Source organism: Lepidochelys kempii, chromosome 3 (assembly GCF_965140285.1).
Source record: "Lepidochelys kempii isolate rLepKem1 chromosome 3, rLepKem1.hap1, whole genome shotgun sequence".
In the NCBI taxonomy this organism is placed as follows: Eukaryota; Metazoa; Chordata; order Testudines; family Cheloniidae; genus Lepidochelys; species Lepidochelys kempii.
In genome coordinates this window covers 56,218,296-56,236,574 of record NC_136382.1, presented here as the reverse complement: position 1 = coordinate 56,236,574, position 18,279 = coordinate 56,218,296, and the positions used below count along the sequence as shown (strand labels likewise).

The following is an 18,279-nucleotide window of genomic DNA, read 5'->3' as shown; positions in this document are numbered from 1 at the left end:
TGACTTGGATGCCAAAGATGAATGGTTAATAAAAATGACAGGATTACAGTTAGTATCTTTTAATACTATGGTGATGGGTGGTATAGGAAAAACTTAAAATTGAATCGGGTTGAAGGTCTCTAAAAGCTGTATTTAACACAGGTAATAAGTCAGCATAGTTGTGGTGCTTACTAGAGGGGAAAAATTAAACTACTCATAAAATTCTGAATTGTTAACTTAAGAAAAAGTTTGGTGTATTTATTTATTTGGAGGAGACAATGAAGACTTCTGGCCAACACTAAGCTGTAGTCAAAGGATTCTGGGATATAGTCAAAACAGAATAATTCTGAGAAAAATACACGAACCGAGGCACTAAATGTCTTTTTGATAGTGTGGATTTGCAAGTTTTCACCACCACAAAATGTGTATCAAGACTAAGAGTTCCTGGATGCTGTTCCTTTGTCTGAATTTCTTAGATGAATTCCTGGCCCCATTGAAGTTAATGGCAAAATTCCTATTGTTACTTCAGTGGGGCCAGGATTTCATTCATTAAGTCTATGGGCAAACTGAATTAGGCTATTACGTCCGTTTATATGCTCCTCTTCATTTTAGAACTTCTCCATACGAAGGTATAAAAAATGCATCTGGAAAGATGTTGGGCATGCTTTGTAACTTCTAGAATATTAAGACTACAGTAACAAGCTTTACATCTACAATAGAATATTGCTTTTGACTTGCCCAGGATATAGTGAAGGTATACAAGAAGAGGGGGACAAAGGCTAGTTTGGGGATTTATTTAGCTTGTAAAGAAGAGGAAATGGATATCTGAAACTACACAAATATATTAAAGCCCAGTCACGCGCTTCTAGTCATCCTGCTCTCCCATAATACAAAAGCAATGGGACATGTGCGGTCATTGAGACACGAAATGATGGAAATCAATTAATGTTTAATTTGCATATATGTTTCACTGCCAAAATCAATCAGGAGTTAGAGGATTAGATATATGAACAAATACTTCTAATGTAAGAAGTTACACTTTGTAATTTATCTTGCTTTTAGTATATAAACAAAGCCAGTTGGCAGTAGCATATAGTTCTTCATTACACAATTGACTACAGGCATTATATGGAGACAGATTACTAATTCAGATGGATAAGTGGCCTCTTGTAGTGTGACTTTGTGTCTAACTTTTTCTACAACAAATGATTAAGTGTTTTGAATCTTGCATATAACTTGGTCCAAAGTACACTGCAGATGTGAGTCTCTCGTTTACTTACCTGGTGGTTTGAATACCTTGGGTCATATAATACCATCGGGTCTTTGATAACTGAACTAGTAGCAGACTGGACTCCTCTGTCAAGCATAAAAATAGTAAATAAAGGGGCTTGTTTTGTTTTTTGTTTGTAACTATTTGAGTAACTAAATACTTCAGTCTTAAGCTTTCTGAGAATTCTGTAAGATGGTGAAAAAATTCAGTATTCAGAACAAGGTCAAACTACTTATTACTAACAGTCTTATCTGTTTACTATCCTAACTGTTGGAACACTTTGGAGGTAAAAAAGAAAAATGTCCAGAATTTCTATGTAATCATAGGAAACTAAACAGAAGACTTAACATCCTATATTTTCGTGCTTCCTCCCCAGCCAGTACTGAATTTCAGTCCCTGTGCTCAATACTTTTCTTGTTTTGGTAAAACATTTTGTTTTTATCATATCTTCATCCTTATTGGGTTTTTGTTCATCACATACAGGCTTCTTCTCACCACATTACCATCCTTTGGCTCACTGTACTGACCCTGCCTTTTCCACCACATCAAGTTCGTCTTTTGCTTTGCTTTTAAAAGCCCATCACAGTTTTTCCCCACCCAGATTATCTTTTTTGTTGTTGATATATAGGGCCCTTTGTTTTCAGTTTTCATTTTATTTAGTTTTTCCTGGGAACTTGAGTGTTTATTACCACGATAACAAAAAGAGGCAAAAATCAGGGCAAAAAACTATATTAATTTTTCTGGGTGACTATCTGGGTTTTTTTTGGTGGATGGAAAGATGGCGAGAAAAGTGTTTAGTAGATTAATGCTTTGAATTCTGTTCATCAGTGTGGCTTGCTGCAGAACTAAAACAGAACTCAAAACACAATGCCACCTCTGAGTTTAAGAAAACTATATCTCTAATTCCCAAATAAAACTTGTAATTTGAATTATCAGTTGATTTTTGTAACCCTAGAACTATTAGCCTATAAATATTTACCTTTAAGAATTGGGCCACAGCATTTGCAGCGCATACACTCAACTTCATCCTTTTCTCCTGTTTTTTTTTTAATTTCTAATACTTGTGTTCTGAAATGTATTTGATACAGATTTTCATTTTCTTCCTATTTTAGTGTGTCAAATCTTTCATCGATTATCTGCAGATGCACATGCACTTCAGAGCTTGTGTTGTGTGCATCTTCTAGACTAATACAAAGCCTTACTTCAATAGGCAGCTTTGCATATACACACACACACAAACTAATGTATTATTTTAATACATAGATCTCATGCCATACATTGTTTTATTAGGAAAATACAATACACGTTTTTTAATGTATTTGAATGATATAAAAGCAGGGTGAAAATTGGACAAAACTGAGTAATTTTTGTAAGCCCCAGGAATTTTTTGGTAAAATTTAGTTTTCAGCTTAAACCAAGGGGCTTACTGATACACCACTTCTGCTGTGCAAGTGATAACTGATAACATCAACTTCATTTCTTCCTTGTCTGCTTCTCCGGTAAGCATCTTTAAACTTTCTTCTGTTGCCCCTTGTATGTGAACTTTCTGAGCTAGTCCATAAATTACCAAGAGAAAGTTCTTTCAAATCCCCCTTCCTCAAGATCCACTTCTACCTTGATTCCTAGAAGACATTGCTACCTAGGACTATTAGTTATGTTGAAACATGCTTGTTTCACATTTACGTTATCTGTCTCCCCTTCCTGCACTTGTGCTTTTTTTAATAAAGCAAAAGTGTGCTGTGCCTACCACAATAGGGTTCCCATATCTTAACTAGGGCCTCTAGCTACTTCCATAATTGAAATTATTTAGGCGGAAGATCTTTGGGAATTGACTTGGAACTATCAGCTTATGCTCTTAGCCTATGTAAGCACACTCCTATTACTGGTTTCAGAGTAGCAGCCGTGTTAGTCTGTATCCGCAAAAAGAAAAGGAGTACTTGTGGCACCTTAGAGACTAACCAATTTATTTGAGCATAAGCTTTCGTGAGCTACAGCTCACTTCATCGGATGCATACTGTGGAAAGTGTAGAAGATCCTTTTTATATACACACAAAGCATGAAAAAATACCTCCTCCCACCCCACTCTCCTGCTGGTAATAGCTTATCTGAAGTGATCACTCTCCTTACAATGTGTATGATGATCAAATTGGGCCATTTCCAGCATACACATTGTAAGGAGAGTGATCACTTCAGATAAGCTATTACCAGCAGGAGAGTGGGGTGGGAGGAGGTATTTTTTCATGCTTTGTGTGTATATAAAAAGGATCTTCTACACTTTCCACAGTATGCATCCGATGAAGTGAGCTGTAGCTCACGAAAGCTTATGCTCAAATAAATTGGTTAGTCTCTAAGGTGCCACAAGTACTCCTTTTCTTTTTGCGGATACAGACTAACATGGCTGTTACTCTGAAACCTGTCATTATGCAAGGCACTGCATTTAGCTGTATGGAGCGGAAATCTATCAACTGCATGAAAAAACTTGTACAGATACAGACAGACATCATCTTCCTTTCCAAATGCAAACAGATGGACATCGTACCAAAAGGACTGAAGGTAAAAAATCCATTACAATCTACATACCACACAGACTATGCTGACAGCTTGTGCCACACGCTCCCAAAGAAACTGCGGAATCACCTGATCAACATAGTCTACAGCAAACAGAGAAAGATTAAGAATGAGCTCTCAAAAATGGATACGCTCATAAAAAACCAACCTTCCACACCAACTTCCTCGTGGCTGGACTTTACTAAAACTAGACAAGCCGTTTACAACACACACTTAGCTTCTCTACAAAAGAAAAAGGACACTAAACTTTCTGAACTACTACATGCCACAAGGGGCCACAGCAATGGTTCCCTCAACCCACCCAGCAATATTGTTAACCTATCCAACTATACTCTCAGCCCAGCAGAAGCAGCTGTCCTATCTCGGGGCCTCTCCTTCTGCCCCTCCACCCCCACGAACATGATACAGTTCTGTGGTGACCTAGAATCCTATTTTCGACGTCTCCGACTCAAGGAATATTTCCAACATACCTCTGAACAACATACTAATCCACAGAGACCTCCCTACCAACACTACAAAAAAAAGGATTCTAGGTGGACTCCTCCTGAAGGTCGAAACAGCAGACTGGACTTCTACATAGAATGCTTCCGCTGACGTGCACGGGCTGACATTGTGGAAAAGCAGCATCACTTGCCCCATAACCTCAGCCGTGCGGAACACAATGCCATCCACAGCCTCAGAAACAACTCTGACATCATAATCAAAAAGGCTGACAAAGGAGGTGCTGTTGTCATCATGAATAGGTCGGAATATGAACAAGAGGCTGCTCAGCAGCTCTCCAACACCACTTTCTACAAGCCATTACCCTCTGATCCCACTGAGAGTTACCAAAAGAAACTACAGCATTTGCTCAAGAAACTCCCTGGAAAAGCACAAGATCAAATCCGCACAGACAAACCCCTGGAACCCTGACCTGGGATATTCTATCTACTACCCAAGATCCATAAACCTGGAAATCCTGGGCGCCCCATCATCTCAGGCATTGGCACCCTGACAGCAGGATTGTCTGGCTATTTGGACTCCCTCCTCAGGCCCTACGCTACCAGCACTCCCAGCTACCTTCGAGATACCACTGACTTCCTGAGGTAACTACAATCCGTCGGTGATCTTCCTGATAACACCATCCTGGCCACTGTGGATGTAGAAGCCCTCTACACCAACATTCCACACAAAGATGGACTACAAGCTGTCAAGAACACTATCCCCGATAATGTCACGACTAACCTGGTGGCTGAACTTTGTGACTTTGTCCTTACCCATAACTATTTTACATTTGGGGACAATGTATACCTTCAGATCAGCGGCATTGCTATGGGTACCCGCATGGCCCCACAGTATGCCCACATCTTTATGGCTGACTTAGAACAACGCTTCCTAAGCTCTCGTCCCCTAATGCCCCTACTCTACTTGCGCTATATTGATGACATCTTCATCATCTGGACCCATGGAAAAGAAGCTCTTGAGGAATTCCACCATGATTTCAACAATTTCAATCCCACCATCAACCTCAGCCTGGACCAGTCCACACAAGAGAGCCACTTCCTGGACACTACGGTGCTAATAAGCGATGGTCACATAAACACCACCCTATACCGGAAACCTACTGACCGTTATTCCTACCTACATGCCTCCCAGCTTTCACCCTGACAAGACCACACGATCCATCGTCTACAGCCAAGCTCTGCGATACAACCGCATTTGCTCCAACCCCTCAGAAAGAGACAAACACCTACAAGATCTCTATCAAGCATTCTTACAACTAGAATGCGGAAGTGAAGAAACCGATTGATAGAGCCAGAAGAGTTCCCAGAAGTCACCTGCTACAGGACAGGCCTAACAAAGAAAATAATGGAACGCCACTAGCCGTCACCTTCAGCCCCCACTAAAACCCCTCCAACGCATTATTAAGGATCTACAACCTATCCTGAAGGATGACCCAACACTCTCACAAATCTTGGGAGACAGGCCAGTCCTTGCCTACAGACAGCCCCCCAACCTGAAGCAAATACTCACCAGCAACCACATACCACACAATAGAACCACTAACCCAGGAATCTATCCTTGCAACAAAGCCCGTTGCCAACTGTGCCCACATCTATTCGGGGACACCATCACAGGGCCTAATAACATCAGCCACACTATCAGAGGCTTGTTCACCTGCACATCCACCAATGTGATCTGTGCCAGCAATGCCCCTCTGCCATGTACATTGGTCAAACTGGACAGTCTCTACCTAAAAGAATAAATGGACACAAATCCGATGTCAAGAATTAAAACATTCATGAACCAGTTGGAGAACACTTCAATCTCTCTGGTCACGCGATTACAGACGTGAAAGTTGCTATATTACAACAAAAAAACTTCAAATCCACACTCCAGCGAGAAACTGTTGAATTGGAATTCATTTGCAAATTGGATACAATTAACTTAGGTTACCTTGCATAATGACTTAGCCACTCCCAGTCTCTATTCAAGCCTATTTCCCCTTGTTTTTTCCCTACCCCCCCTCCCCAGACCACCTTGTTAAACCCTGGATTTGTGCTGGAAATGGCCCACCTTGACTATCATACACATTGTAAGGAGAGTGGTCACTTTAGATAAGCTATTACCAGCAGGAGAGTGGGGTGGGAGGAGGTATTTTTTCATGCTTTGGAAAGTGCAGAAGATCTTTTTATATACACGCACAGTATGCATCCAATGAAGTGAGCTGTAGCTCACGAAAGCTTATGCTCAGATAAATTGGTTAGTCTCTTAGGTGCCACAAGTACTCCTTTTCTTTCTGCGAATACAGACTAACACGGCTGTTACTCTGAAACCTTAGACTAACAAATTTATTAGAGCATAAGCTTTCATGAGCTACAGCTCACTTCATTATTACTGTTTCCTTAAATATTGTTTTAGGCTCATTTACTTACTTATTGTCTCTATTGTAACCTCTTGAGGACAGAAGAGTGCTTAATCTTCCACATTCCAAGCTCTTTTTCAGTCGTTGTGGATAACATCCATATAATCCTCTGTCATTCAGACTTGTAACTTCAGTATCATCTTAGACTCCGCATTCTCTAGATCCTCACATCCAGGTCATGTCTAAATCTTACCAATTCTTCTAGCATAACATCGCTAAGATGTGCCTCTTCTCTGAATCTGTGCAACGAAAACCTGTCTTTTCTTGACAACGTACTCACTGGTCTTGATAAATGCAGTCTTCCTTTCTTATATCTAATCAAAACACTGCTGTAAAGATAATTTTCCTAGCTTGTTGCTTCAACCATGTTAATCTCTCTTTCTGTCCTCCAATCCCCCCCAACCCGGAACTTTCATAGTATATCTCCATGATACTTCTCAACTCTTAAATGCTGTGGATATGACAACTCCTGTATCTGCTGTGCCACAGATGCCAGCATTCATCACCCATTTGTTTCACTTTGAAACAGCACCTTGATGCTTGTGCTCTTGCTACATCTCACACGTGGGTAGATTCCCCATAAACCTCCACAAAACTAGCTCACTGTCATAATTCATATCCCTCCTTAAATCACTGCTTCGTTATGCTTTTGAAACACTTAGGCAATTGTCAGCACACCAGCTGTCTATCATGCTGACAATATATTGTCTCATTTTTTTCCTGTGCTCCCTTGTCTCTGTAACCCCCTAATGTCCTGTCTTACACTTGGGATAAGACCTTTGTAGCAGGGACTGTCTCCATGTATTTGAACAGTGCCAAGCATAATGGGTTCTTGGTCTATGATTGGGGCTAGTTAGGGGCTAGCACTGTACAAATAACATTTTATACTAATAAATCAAGGAGAAACTGAGCAGCCATACCTGTAATCCATATGGTCATATAGTTGGCAGAATTTGACTGAGGTTATAAAACATTTCAGAGCATGCATGGTGGCTTGAAACGAAGGATGTAGTTTCAGATGGATAGCTAACTAGAAAAAACAGTTTCAGGTTACACACTGATTCAACAGATAAGTGTCATGGGTTTGAAGATATTTGTCATAACTCAAAGCATCTATACTCTGACTACAGGGCTAGTTTAGCTCAATATAAACTTTTGGAGAAAGAGAATGTTTGTTTGGGGGAAAAAAAAATCTCCTGGAGTTTTAGTTAAGTAAATGAGTACCATGAAAGGGACGTTGTCAACTTAAAAAATACTGCTTTCTGAAAATGTTGTGCCTACTATTGCTCCAAGTAGTATCTGACATTAAGCTGAAATTAGTGAAAATCTTTCCAGTTTACTTTTTCTGCTGTATAATCCAGTTCTTCTTACAGTGCTTTCTCATGTCCATTCAACTTAGGTGCGTGCTCACCACATGCACTGGTGCCAGAAGTGTTTTCCCTCAGCAATATCCATTGGGGACTGGGCTCCGGTGCCCCCCTGGAGTGGCAGGCCTATGCCACGGTATATAAGGTGCTGCCGGCTTCCCCCCACCCTCAGTTCCTTCTTGCCACCAGTGACCATGCTGGAACTGTAGCTGCTTTAGCTGGCTTTGTTGCTTTCTTGTTCGTACGAACTCCGTTAATTCTTGTATGATAGTGTATATAGTTTTCTGTTAGTGTTAGTAAATCCCTTAGCTATAGTTAGACTTCATAGGTCCCAAACGGGACTTTGCCTTGGGATGGGGCATGCCCTGGTCCCCAGGCCTTAAGCCCTGTGATTGCTGCAAGAGGCCCATGCCCATTAGTGATCCACACAGCAGCTGTCTGTGTTGCTTGGGTGAAGGGCACGTTAGTGAAAAGTGCAAAATTTGCAAGTCCTTCAAGTGAAAGACTAAGGAGGAGTGCGATATTCGAGTGATAGTGATCCTTATGGAGTTGGCCCTTACCCTGGGCACCGGAGCATAGCTCCGACTCAGCATCGAGCCCTGTGCCCTCGATACGCAGTGTCCCACTGGGACCGTTCACTGGCCGGTTCCAGTCCACATCCGGGGCTCCGACCAAGAAGACGGCACGGGCTCGGTCTCCAACTTCCCGCAAGGGAAAAGATAAGTCTGTGTGCGAGCCATGTCCCGGGCCGGGCAAGTCTTTACCCCCTATATGAATCTCAGGCCAAAGCTCTGGTTGAGCGGGGTAGCCTGCCCGCAAGCCACCCCGGATAGTGGCAGAGGCCTCCACCAGCTCCAGGTACTGTCCATGTCGGAGGCCCTGCAGGCAGCACATGAGATCATGTCCCTCCTGGTGCCGCCCACACTGGCTCCTGCGATTCCCCGGTGACGGGGTAAACCCACATTTGGACTGCCCCAGTCCCCACCTCAGCGGTATAGTTCCCTGTCACAGGGCACGTCCCACTAGTGCTCGCCCTCCCAGAGCCGCCCTGTCTCTGACTGTGAAAGGCAGACGCAACACAGCCTCATTCAGTTCCCAGACTTTGGGTACTGGCAGAGAGACTCGAGGTGCAGCTCGCCGAACACCAGGTGCAGACCTCTGGAAGCACATGCCCTCCAGCAGGAGTACTGTTCCCAGCACCCGGTATCTCCGAGACCACAGTATCGCTCCAGGGACCCATCAAGTGATCAACGCTACCATTCCTCTGACAATCACCGATCCCCTAGGAGGGCATCACCGCGTGCGGGCCCATTCTGACTCCTGGTCCTGCACCTCATCCTGGTACCATTTGTCAAGTGCGAGACGTAGATTGCCGGTTTCAGACAGTCACAGATCCGTCAAGTACCACCTGTCCCCAAGACCCCGTTTCAGATCAAACTCCAGGCAGAGTGACCAGCATCGGTTGGGGCAGAGCCACTATTCTGCTCTGTCCTGGTCGCCTGGGAGCGACCGCTCAGGATCCAGCCCTGGTTCAGAGCGAGGTTCCCTGATGGCGGGACACTGTTGGCACCGAAACCAGCCCCGTGGCCTTAAGTACAGTGGCTGGCACTGTGGTACCCATGGAACCTGTGGGGGTTCACCCGGGCCTCCCTGCTCTGTGTTCGGAGCCTCCAAGACCAGCTGCCTCTCTCTCCTGATCTCCTCCAGTGCACAAAGCCTTGGCACAAGGACCGCGCAAGTCCAAGAGGGAGTAGAGGAGCAAGCCACTGGGCCACCAATGGTTGTGGAGGACCCTACGACACCGGCATCCTCCTTCTTATCACCAGACAAGGCTATAACAGGGCTCCTGGTTCCTCTGGATGATGCTAAAGTGCAGCAGAAGCTACTGAAGAGGGTTGCTACCAACCCGGGTCTTCAGGCGGAGGAGTTAGACGAGTCCTTGGACTCTCCTTCGATTCCCCTGCTCCATAGCACAACTTTTAAATAAAACTTCAAGAAGAGGAGCCCTTCCAAGATTCATGTGAGCAGTAAAGTATGTCTTTGCATATGCAAGCATGAAATAACAGAAGTCGTTGAAAGTCAAAAATATGAACCCTCTATCTGAAAGGCAAAGCCACCCAAAAAAATTCGATTTCCCTGTGCTGTAGGACAATTGACGTCTTTCAAAATACATCTTCCATTGACTGTCAGGAAATGCCAATAAGAAAACATAGGAAACAGATCAAAGCAGATTACCTAGCAAATAAAACAAACATACAATTAAGCTTAATATACTAAAGAAATTGGTTATAAGTAGCAAACTCTCACCCTAAACCTTGTTTTAGGCAGATTACAGCTTGCCTTCAAGAATCTCTGCTCTTGCTTGCAGCTTAACTTCAGATATTCCTTTCACCGGCCAAGCAACCCTCTAGCCTGGGGTCAACCCTTCTCCCCTAGTCCAGTCTTTGTTTTCAGGTGTTTCCAGCAGTCGTCCTTCTTGGACAGGGAGTCAATGAAGAATGAACCACAATGATGTCACTCCTCTGCCTTTAATAGTTTTTGCATATGGCGGGAATCTTTTGTCTCCCAGTTTGATTCCTACCCTCTGTCAACGGAAAAACACTAGTATCATGAAATCCAGTACCAGGTGACTTGGTCACATGTCTCTGCAGCTCTAACTCAGAGGCTGTTTGCAGCATCCCCAGGAATGCTTTTTGGTAGGAGATTAGCATCTTCTAAGACCTATTGTTCTCCCTAATGGCCCTTCCCAGCAAGCCATCTAGACTGATTGCGTTCTGTCTAGTGGGTGTTCCCCAGGTGTAAACTCATTTTTAATAGATGCATAAACCATATTCTTAACTTCAGATACAAAAATGACAGATGCTTACAAATAGGATTATAATTTAGTAAATCATAACCTTTACAGTATCTCACATGCCTTATCTTGCATAAAATACATCATAGTTATGCCATAATTATAACAGTATCTCTATGAAGAATGTGGGGTGGGGGTGGTAGTATCACAATCTTAAAAGCAAATTTTCACTTGTTAAAATATTAATATTACTAAAGAAACAATTTTCATCTGTCTGAAAGTTAGATAACTTATTTTTGCTTTAACAGATAATTAGAGTTAGAATTGTTTAATTGCTAAATTATTGATCTCGTATATTGTAATGGTGAAGGGGTTATGCTTTTACTATGGGATGACCAGATTTTGAATGTGGACTGGTCAGGACATCTTGCTTCACTTTTAAGTGCTCTTATATTCTGAAAAATGACTATAAAATTGGCATCGAAGTTCTATATTTTACTCTGATTTTCAGATTGTGGGTAAAACTTTCAAAAGTGAGTTTGTTCCCTGTTTTCAAAAAGCACTTGGGGGTCAATATGATCTGGGGCTCATAGTTGACTACAAGCTAAATATGAGTCAACAGTGTAACACTGTTGCAAAAAAAGCAAACATCATTCTCGGATGTATTAGGAGGAGTGTTGCAAGCAAGACATGAGAAGTAATTCTTCTGCTCTACTTCACACTGATTAGGCCTCAACTGGAGTATTGTGTCCAGTTCTGGGCGCCACATTTCAGGGAAGATGTGGACAAATTGGAGAAAGTCCAGAGAAGAACAACAAAAATGATTAAAGGTCTAGAAAACATGACCTATGAGGGAACATTGGAAAACAATGGGTTTGTTTAGTCTGAAAAAGAAAAGTGTGAGAGGGGACATAACCGTTTACAAGTACATAAAAGGTTGTTACAAGGAGGAGGGAAAAAAATTGTTCTTAACCTCTGAGGATAGGACAAGAAGCAATGGGCTTAAATTGCAGTGAAGGAGATTTAGGTTGGACATTAGGAAAAACTTCCTAACTGTCAGAGTGGTTAAGAACTGGAATAAATTGCCTAGGGAGGTTGTGGAATCTCCATCATTGGAGATTTTTAAGAGCAGGTTAGACAAACACCTGTCAGGAATGGTTTAGTTCAGAGTTTCTCAAACTTGGGTCTGAGGGAACTCCAGGGTGTCAGCAGGCCCTGCTGATCATCTCCTTCTCCTGCCTTCCAGCGCCTCCTGCACGCTGGGGAGCAGCTATTCCCCAGCATGCAGGAGGCGCTGGGAGGGAAGTGCGCGGGGGCGGGAAAAAGGAGGGGTGGGAAGAGGTGGGGTGGACCTTGGGGAAAGGGGTGGGGTGTGGCAGGCCTGGGGATAAGCTGGGGGTTTGGGGCTCTGTGGCAAAATTTTAAATCAAAATGGGCATCCGTGGGTTACTAAAGTTTGAGAGCCACTGGTCTAGATAATACTTAGTCCTGCCTTGAGTGCAGGGGACTGGACTAGATGACCTCTCGAGGTCCCTTCCAGTCCCATGACTCTATGATGTATGCACTTATACCCCATGTGATGGGTTCAGTCATAGAGACCCGCTTGGGACTGTCACCTGATGTACTGAAGTTACGTCTGAGCCTGTTTTCCCTGCTAGCTTGGGACTTCCAGAACCCTGTCTCGTTGAGCCAGACCTGCTAGCCTGCTGCAACACAGACCCAGGGTCTGGTGCATGCCCCCAAAGCTGCAGACTTATCTGAAAACAGCTCAGCAGGTTACCTGTCTCCAGACACTCAGTTCCCAATGGGATCCAAACCCCAAATAAATTTGTTTACCCTGTATAAGCTTTATACAGAGTACAAGTCATAAATTGTCCGCCCTCTAAAACACAAACACACACACACACATACACACACACACACACAGATGCACAGCTGTTTGCTCTCCCAGGTATTAATCACTTACTCTGGGTTTATTAATAAACATAAGTGATTTTATTAAATACAAAAGTAGGATTTAAGTAAGTAATAACAGACAGAACAAAGTCAGTCACAAAGCAAAAACATGCTGGTCTAAGCCTAATACATTAAGAAACTGACAGGTAACATCTCACCCTCAGATGTTCCAGTAAGCTTCTTTGACAGACTAGACTCCTTCCTACTCTGGGCCCAATCCTTTCCTCTGGTACAGTCCTTGTTAGTTCCTGCAGACATCTCAGATGGTAAGGGGTTTTCTCATGACTGGCAGCCCCTTTGTCCTGCTCCAACCCCTTTTTATAGCTTTGGCAAAAGGCAGGAATCTTTTCTCTGGTTCCCCATCCCTACTTCTAACTGGAAAAGTACCAGATTTAGGATGGATTTCGTTATTGGGTGACATGGTCACATGTTACTGTAAGACCGCTAGTTTCCATTCCCCATGGGCTGGCCCACACGTACACTGGAAGGCTTTCAAGTAACTATGACCATTTACAACTGATTGTTTCTGGAGCACCCTTAATGGCCTCCATTTAATATGTTTACATCAGTGATACAAGTTCATATCTTATTCTCCTAACCCCAGATATAGAAATAATACATGCAAACAAATAGGATGAACACAATTTAGTAGATTACAAGCTTTCTAATGCCACCATACAAGGAGTATTTAGCTTAAAGCTTATTCTAGTTGTCATATTCATAAGCATATTTCCATAAAACATATGGAGTGCTACGTCACACCCCATATCTGATATGTTTACAAGTAGTAAGGTTTTTTTAACTGCTAGGCCTGCAAATTCGGTGTGCAACCTGGAAGTCCAACTTTTTTCATGGCTTTATGCATCCTCATCTGTAAAGATTCTGGTTATAATCATTGTGTGGACTAAAAGCCAGGCCAGAATAGAATCCAGATCATTCTCCTACAGCTATATTTGCTTTGTAGTGTTAATAAGAGTAAAAACTTCTTTATTCAAAGGGTTTCTGTCTGACCTAAGTCAAGGCAAAATTTGGTCCTTGGTCAATAAAGAAAGGATGGTTGGTTCTATGTACAGCATGGATGAAGGTGTGTGTGTATGTTCAGTAAGAAGGTGTCATTTTTACAGTCTCTTCAGAGTAGAACTGTTTTTAAACTGTCAGTATTGCATCAAAGAAATCTCCAAACGTTCAAGGGAATTTCAACTCTTTTAATGGAATTTTTCTGTTAAGTTACAGATGATTGCTTTCTGTCAAAACACAAGTGTTAGAATGATAGCTTGCAAACCAAGGAACATGGAGTTCTAAAAGTGCTACTAGCAGTTCTGACGTGTAACTTATTTTAGGATTTACATTATACTGAAATGAAATGCGTCAATCGTCATTCTAATATGCTGGGTGTTTTCAAATCTGAGTGATAGGGAATTACAAACAGACAATGTGTTTTTGTTGAAGGGGATCCATAAAAATGGCTTGAAGATTTTGGGTATGTACAATTTTATACTTAGTTTGTTTTACACTAGGAAAATTTCCTGTTGCTGACAATAGATGCAGCTGAACTAGTCCTGAGTGTTTTAATTGTGTAATTGTTACTAGTATCATTTAACTAAAAAAAACCCAGCAACTATCCTTGTTTAACTAAAATGGAACACTTCAAATTTCATGTAACTCTGACATACCACATAGATAAGAATGAGAAGCTGGAAAGAAGTTTTGATAGTAGTTATAGTATTGCTGGTTGACTTGACACTGAATGATCCTACACTTGGAAAAATAACATCCATATAAAGTGCACTATTTGTTTAGAAAAATGCAGCATATTTCTCTTCTATACAAGGTCCTGTTCAATCAGTTTTAAAAATGCTTATTTTCTTTAGTGGGATTTTACCATAAATGTACATCCTGTTTTAAATCTCCCCTACCCAGAATATTTATTTTCTTTTGTTATCAACTTTAAATAACTTGCTTGCTCAGTCTACCTTGAAAGGTTTAATTAATGTAAATAACTGAGTTGAAAGCAGTCGTCATAACATTGTAAGAGCAGAGACATAATCCAAAATTCTTACAATACACATTGACCACACTTACAAAAACTAAAAATACACATTACAAATCAACAAAATCTATGTAATATTTGCCCACAAAATAACCCAGCTTTTTTCCACTGTACTAGTTAGTGCATCCCCTCTCCAAATATCTGAAAGAAAGATGTGCTTTTCAACATGCCTAGAAAATACTTTTAGACTTCAAAGGACCTAGAAGGGAAGAAGAAATCCAAAGCTCAAGAACCTTCCTGAATAACAGTCTGTCACAGAAACCGCCCTTCCTTTTAAAATATAGGGCTGCCATCTTTGAGAAAGTATGTCATCTGATAGTAACTGAGGTGGGCATGGTGAAAGAGGCAATTTTGTCAGAAAACCAGGTTCTTAAAACACCTTAAGTCTCTCTAGTTTTAAAACCAATACTTTCAGCTCCATCTAGAGCAGGGGTGGGCAAACTGCCATTTTAAGCTGTCCCTTGAGCTCCTCTGGGGCTTGCCCCGCTCCGGCACTCCAGCTGGGTCACCAAGTGGGGGGGGGGGCACTCCACACAGTTCCCAGAAGCAGCTGCATGGCTCTGCTCCGGCTCCTACAGCCCACCTCCAATGACCCCCTCCAGCCCTCCACCTGGGGCTGCAGGAGCAGTGCTTGAGGACAGGGCAGATGCAGAGCTGCCTGGCCGCACCTCCATGTAGAAGCCAGAGAAGGGACATGCCGCTCCTTCCGGGAGCTGCTTGAGGTAAACGCCACTCGGAGCCTGCACCCCTGAGCCTCTCCCCGTGTCCCAGCCCTGATCCCCCTCCTGGTCTCTGTGGCCTCGATCCCAGCCCTGATCCTCCTCCTGCACCCCGAACCCCTCATACCCAGCCCCACCCCAGAGCCTGCACCCCCAGACTGGAGCCCCCTCCCTCACCCCACTCCCCTGCCCCAGCCCAAAGCCCCCTCCTGCACCCTGAACTCCTCATTTCTGGCCCCTCCCCAGAGCCCTCACCCCCACCCACATCCCAACACCAATTTTGTGAGTATTCATGGCCCGCCATACAGTTTGTTCCCAGATGTGGCCCTCAGGCCAAAACTTTTGCCCACCCCTGATTCTAGAGGCTGATACTCCACAATAAGGAATGGTGGATTAACAGTAACATGCCATCTATATGACTTGCAATTTAGTGCAGACTGTGGCTGCTGCTTTATTAAAACTTTAGCTTCTGGGTGCTCTCAAGGTATAGCCCCACCTACTTCCATACACTAGTCTCATCTTGAGCTGGAAGATGTGGATAACTGTAGCCAAATCTACATCAGGAAGGTCACACTCCTTCCCAGGTACAAATGGAAAGAATTTCAGTCTCAGCTGCTACACGGGCATCACAAGATAAAGGGTGGGAGTGAAGGGATTGAACCTATAAGGAACTGAACAATATGAACACACAAACTACGAGGAGTCCGGTGGCACTTTAAAGACTAACAGATTTATTTGGGCATAAGCTTTCGTGGGTAAAAAACCCATTTCTTCTTTTTACCCACAAAAGCTTATGCCCAAATAAATCTGTTAGTCTTTAAAGTGCCACCGGACTCCTCGTTTTTGTGGATACAGACTAACACGGCTACCCCTCTGATACTTGAACAATATGGTGGCTTGCAAACACTGTTAGTTATGTTTCAGAGTAACAGCCGTGTTAGTCTGTATTCGCAAAAAGAAAAGGAGTACTTGTGGCACCTTAGAGACTAACCAATTTATTTGAGCATGAGCTTTCGTGAGCTACAGCTCACTTCATTGGATGCATGCCGTGGAAACTACAGAAGACATTATATACACGCAGAGACCATGAAACAATACCTCCTCCCACCCCACTGTTAGTTATGTAACTTTTTTGTTGGCTTTTCTTTGGAGTTTTGTTGGTAGGGGATTAGTTCAAAAGAGAAAAGAAAGGTAGGGGGACATTAAAAGAGAGAGTAAGGGAGGGAAAGGTGAATGTAAAGAGCGGAGCACAGAGGTGAGGTGGAGTCAGGTTGAAGTAAAGAGACTGAGGGAGCAAATAAGCAATCATCAGAGGGGAAGATGCCCAGAATAGACGCTTTCAAAAACTAGTTGGATCATCATCTGAGTCTGCAGGCTCCTGCTTTAAGCTATTTTTGTGTGCTCCAGCTGGCTCAGTTTCTGTCTGGCTTCTCCAATAACTTCTTTGGTCCCTCAGTTCAGATGGCTCAGGAGCAGGTGGAGTCACATGGTGCCCCCAGAATAGGAGAATCCCCTGCATAATTCTAGGTCAAGAGGGCACTGGCTTTGATAGGTCTCCGCTCCCCCTTCTACCCACTGTTCCAGATGTACTTCAGCAGTTTTTCTTTGCTTTTGCCATGTGTGTTTCTGGTCAGCTATCCGCTTTTTGGGCATTCATTAATATTTTTACTAATGTTCTATCGCTCAGGATTGGAAGACCATTAAACTGTACCTGATCTTGATGGATATTAAAATAGGATACCTGTACCTATATTTTGTTTCAGCAAGTACTTTGTGGGTATGTTATGTTCTCTTTAGAACCTTATAGTTTAGCACATCTAGACCAATTTGTTCTTTTGTGGAATTAATGTAATGGGTTTATGTATAAACAATAAATCCAAAAAGAAAAATAATCACGAGACTGCTATGCAAGAGAAGGTAACTACTACAATACTTATGAAATAGAAATCCTGTTTTTCATAGGAAGGAATACAGAATTGCAGGGTTTTTTCCCCTCAACCCTACATGTAGAATGAGAATATCTAAGCATAGATGATGATGGCCATCTGAGCTCATCTACATAGTGCTGGTAATAAAGCAAAAATAATGTTGTTACTGAGTATGCCGTTCAGAAGTGTGTATGAAGGTAACTGATGAAAAACTAACTACTTCTGGAGACTGTGGCATCAGACACACTTTTCTCACTGGTGCATTTTTTTTACCTTTTACTGGAAAAATATGGTTTTTATATGGCAGATGAAATGTTGGGTCTCAAATATGTCGATTGCTTAAAGTTTTTGAAGGGACATGTTCAAGTAAAATGACTGCTGCTTGTCACTGAAGAAAAAGTGAGAATTCTGTTTGTTCTGGGTCCTGTTCAAAATTGTGGTAGGAATTGAAAATAAGAATGTAATAGTTAGGACTATGGGCATGGGTTTATTGAATAGCTCTTATCTGATGTACATGGTTGCTAGAGTCCCAATTGGTATGTATTTTAAAAGAAAATGACACATTAGTCTTTCCCATAAGAATATAAATTTCTTAATCAAAAATATCAAGATGTTTTCTAACTATCTCAAATTAACTCAAATTTATATAGTTTTCTCCAGCCTAGATAAATGCAGTCTTGTCTTATCCACTAAAAAAATCATGCTATATAGATCATTTTGAACACATCACCCCTCTTTATATC

The 18,279-nt window shown here is 42.4% G+C and overlaps 1 protein-coding gene across 1 annotated transcript in view; it reads left to right on the top strand.

The window, feature by feature from the left end:
* LMBRD1 (LMBR1 domain containing 1) overlaps positions 1 to 18,279 on the top strand; it is a 236,733-nt gene that overhangs the window by 69,206 nt on the left and 149,248 nt on the right. The gene's annotated exons all lie outside the window — the stretch shown is intronic.